At 42.8% G+C, this 4,407-nt stretch overlaps 1 non-coding gene across 1 annotated transcript; it reads left to right on the top strand.

The window, feature by feature from the left end:
• The first annotated feature begins 3,275 nt into the window (after window positions 1-3,275).
• TRNAG-UCC (transfer RNA glycine (anticodon UCC)) lies at window positions 3,276-3,349 on the top strand. Its single transcript has one exon. It is a non-coding gene; the product is annotated as a tRNA-Gly (tRNA).
• The last annotated feature ends 1,058 nt before the right edge of the window (window positions 3,350-4,407 follow it).

The following is a 4,407-nucleotide window of genomic DNA, read 5'->3' as shown; positions in this document are numbered from 1 at the left end:
CATGATAGTTATTCTGGAATGTGCCCTGACTGCTACAATTGGGCATGGCAAGGTAGTTCACAGCTGATACCTCACACAGAAATTTAGTATCCAAGCAGCTCCTTGAGCTTGTCCTCTACAATGATCCAAAATGCTATTTGTCCCCTAACTCTTTTTTTTTTTTTTTTTTTTTCTTTTTGGCTGCACAGCTTGCAGGATCTTAGCTCCCTGACCAGGGATCAAACCCAGGCCCCAGCAGTGAAAGCACCAAGTCCTAACCACTAGACTGCCAGGGAATTCCACACCCTGCACTCTTGTTTAAAGATGTTCTTTTCTTTTTTAAACTATTTATTTATTTTGGCTGCACTGGGTCAACATTGCTGTGAGCAAGCTTTCTCTAGTTGCGGTGCACAGGTTTCCCATTGCAGTGGCTTCTCTTGTTTCAGAGCATGGGCTCTAGGCAAGCAGGCTTCAGTAGTTGCTCCAGAGCCTGGGGGATCTTCCCCAACTGGAAATCGAACTGGTGTCCCCTGTGTTGCAAGGCGGCTTCTTCTTTTTTTTTTTTAATAAAAAGTTTTATTGGAGAAAAATAGAACCACCACGTACACAGGGAAAAGAGCACAAAAATTCAACTGATACAGAACTGAAAGTCACAACTACCCAATGTTGTTTGCGATTACTTTTCAGTTTCTTAAATGGCTTCCATCAATTTTTTAAATAGCCTTGCCAATTTTCAGCTGAAATAGAATCAAGTTTTCAAAAAATTAAGAGCCTCAGTGAAGGGACCAGCTTTTAAGATAACAAAGGTGACACCAAGAGTCTCCTAATAGGACCAATTCTACCGAAAAATTCCTGAAGCACATAACTACTGAGTCTGGTAGAACAGTAGCTCAGAGACCATCAGGGATGAGTTAGAACACTGACTCAGACGGTCCAGTATGCAGAGAGGGCAAACAACAAAGCTGCATTTCCCTGTCAGATGAGTTCACGTAAGAAAACCAAGGAGGTGCTAAGAAAATACAGGCAATGGCTGCTCAAAATAATTAAGAAGGCATTTTAAATACCACATATTATTAGACAACAGTGTGTAAAGTGATGCAATTAGAAAACCGGCAACTTAGAAAAATATGGTCACAGGTCTTTGAGAACCCAAGAAAACAATCAACAGCAAACACTAGAGCTGAAAGTCTTCTCAGCTGAGGGTTGAAAGTGAAAGTGAAGTCGCTCAGTCACATCCGACTCTTTGCGACCCCGTGGACTGTAGCTCACCAGGCTCCTCCGTCGATGGGATTCTCCAGGCAAGGATACTGGAGTGGGTTGCCATTTCCTTCTCCAGCAAGGCAGATTCTTGATCATGGACCACCAGGGAAGCCTTAAATATCTTCTAATGAAGCTAAACTCCCTTTCCCAAATTCCTCCAGGTGAGTGCCCGTGGGTCCTTGGACTCACAGTGCCACTACCAAGTCACTGGCTGGCATGGCCTTCTGGGTTTGAGGCTTTGGGAAAAGTGATGCATGAGGGTCTAGAGTAGGCCAAGGCCTCAGAGGCGTCCTTCACAGGAGCCAGTCCAGCAAGCAAGAGCTAGGAGGGCTGAAGTGTGACCTTACCTGACACTTGGTTGTTTGCAGTTGGGAAATGAATAATTACTGCCTTTGCCCTAGAAACAAGCTCTGGCTTTTGACTAAAACAAAAATAAAATCCACAAAAACATCCAGCAAACAGGCATATGGAATTGACCAGAAAGAGTGCTAAGGTCTCAAGAACAAACTGTTTATTGATTGAAGCAAAAGGTCTTCATAAGAACTGGCTTCCGCAAAAATACAGCTTTTGAGTCTGCAGCATCTCACGCCAACCGAAGTGACCTGCAGTAGGTGGTGGGGCCCATGGGGCCCGTATAGAGATGATGGTCAGGTGTAGAAAGCACTGGGCTCTGGTCTTATGATTCACAAAGGGCCCCCTGCTCTGGCTTTGGACATCATCTCTAGATGACAGGATTGAGAGATGTTGATGGCAGATGTTGATGGGTAGATCTCTAAGTCCAAGTTCCATCACTGCCTGTAGAGCACTTCATGTCATAGATTTAAAATGTCAGGGCATTATAGCACAAAAGCATAGTTACGTTTACTCTATGTTTCTCTGGCAAAAGTATCAATCTGTCAAATATAAACTTTTAAAACATACCACAGTTCCCAGCAACCTTTTGAAGGGGGACATTTCTTCACATTTTAATATTTGTCGCTGTTCAGTCACTAAGTCCTGTCTGACTCTTTGCCACCCCATGGACTGAAGCACACTAGGCTTCTCTGTCCTTCACTATCTCTAGGGAGTTTGCTCAAACTCATGTCCATTGAGTCAGTGATGCCATCCAACCATCTCATCCTCTGTCATCCCCTTCTCCTCCTGCCCTCAATCTTTCCCAGCATCAGGGTCTTTGCCAATGAGTTGGCTACTAGGAACATTAAAAAATGCACATAACTGCAGGCTACTCTCAACCTCTAAGTGGCCCTGGCTAAAACCTGCTGTTGAGAACAAAGAATTCCTGCAAAAATGGTTTTTCCCTTTTACACATTGATTTTTCTCAGTACTTTTTTGCTTCTCGATAAGAGGAGACAACCTGGTAAAGTGTCCGTCTCCTCTTCTCATTTAGAGGAAATCTGTCTACAAGAACAAGCCCTGAAAATTCCCCTTGTTCAACCAAGCTGAAGGGCCTCTGAGCATATTCACACACGGAATGTCTGGCTCCCTCCCTACACCCACTCCACCAGGGTTTGAACTACAGACATAGCACATTTCTCTGTACTCCTGCCAGCTCTAAATCATGGCCTCACGTAGTACCAACTGGTTTTCTTTACCTCTTATGTAAATCTCCAAAGCCTGCAATAAAACACATCCAAACTCTCACTGGAGTACTTGCCACCTGCCCCTGTCCCCCTAAGATGAAGCTGTGATACTTGGCCTTGAAGTCTGGGATGTTTTTGTTAATGTGACACACCTCAGAAATCAGTTTCAAGAAAAAAGGGTAGAAGCCTCCCTCTTGAACTTCCTCTCTTGAAGTTAATAAAAATGTCAGTGATGGACTATGTCCAGCAGGACTGCTGGCAACCAATACACAGTCACAGATAAACTGTAGCCACGCTGTTTTCTCACACAGACTGCCAACGTCTCACCCTTTAGAGACCAGCTTTTCTTAGGAAACACAGATAGCACTAAAATCTCAAAAATCTGAGAGTTGATCCAGAGACCCCGGAGTTTCTGCTTCAGGGATGAAGTGTTCACTCAATATACATATCAGGAATTCCCTGGTGGTCCAGTGGTGAGGACTCCCACACTTCCAATACAGGAGGCCCAGGTTCGATCCCTGGTCAGGGAACTAAGAACACAAAAGTTTAGCATGCTCCCCCAAAAGGAAAAAATATGTATATTTTAAGGCAGAATTTTTAAAAGTTGGGGTACAATTCATATAATATAAACACCATCACCTTAAAGTTTACAGTTTAGTGTTTTTTAGTATATTTCCTGCATTGTGCAACTTCCATCTCTCTAATTCCAAAGGATTTCAATCATAACAGAAAGAAATCTCATGTGAAGAGATTTTTTTCTTTTTTTATTATCTCTTCCCTCCACCAACCCCTAACAACCACCAGGTTTTTTATGGATTTGTCTATTCTGGACACTTAATATAAGTGGATTCATATAATACTCAGCCTTTCATATCTGGCTTACTTCACTTAGCATAATGTTTTCAAGGTTGTAACAGTACGTCATTACTTTTTATGGTCAAATATTATTTCACTGTATGGATAGACCACATTCTATTCATGCATGCACGAGCTGATGGATGTTTGGGTATTTCTGCTTTTTGGTTATTATGAGTATTGCTGCAATGAACGTTTGCATACAAGTTTCTGTGTGGACACACGTTTGAAATTCTCTTGGGTAAATACCTACAGTAGAACTGCGCACACGATGGTGACTTTGTTTAACTTCCTGAGGAAGTGCCAGATTCTTCTCTCACTTGCTGCATGTTAACCAGCTCCCCTATCCTCTGTGCCAGGAACCAACAGCACAGTGGTGGACTGGCAGGCCTGGCCATGTGCCCTCTGGGGCATGCAATTCAGCAGAAGAAGACATTAAACAGATTATTAAAAATAATGATAAAAAACTTCACTAAAAAAAAAGATCACTTGTACAAATTCCAAGAAGGGGAAGTTCATGCCACTATGAGACTATAATACAAGGAGGCCTGAGCTGAGGATTGAACCAAGGTCACAGGACAAGAACACAGGCACTCTTGAAACAACAAATTTAGGACCTGTGATACCAGGAAAACATCCTTATTAACTAGAAATTGAAATGAACAAGTTCTTGTAATTAAGTGGGGTTTTGAAATTTCTCACCATTCAGAGGCAGAGAGGCTCCACCCGCCCC

This window comes from Muntiacus reevesi, chromosome 7, assembly GCF_963930625.1.
Source record: "Muntiacus reevesi chromosome 7, mMunRee1.1, whole genome shotgun sequence".
NCBI classification, from domain to species: Eukaryota; Metazoa; Chordata; class Mammalia; order Artiodactyla; family Cervidae; genus Muntiacus; species Muntiacus reevesi.
Note: the sequence above shows the minus strand (reverse complement) of the source record. Positions and strands in the feature narration are given on the sequence as shown.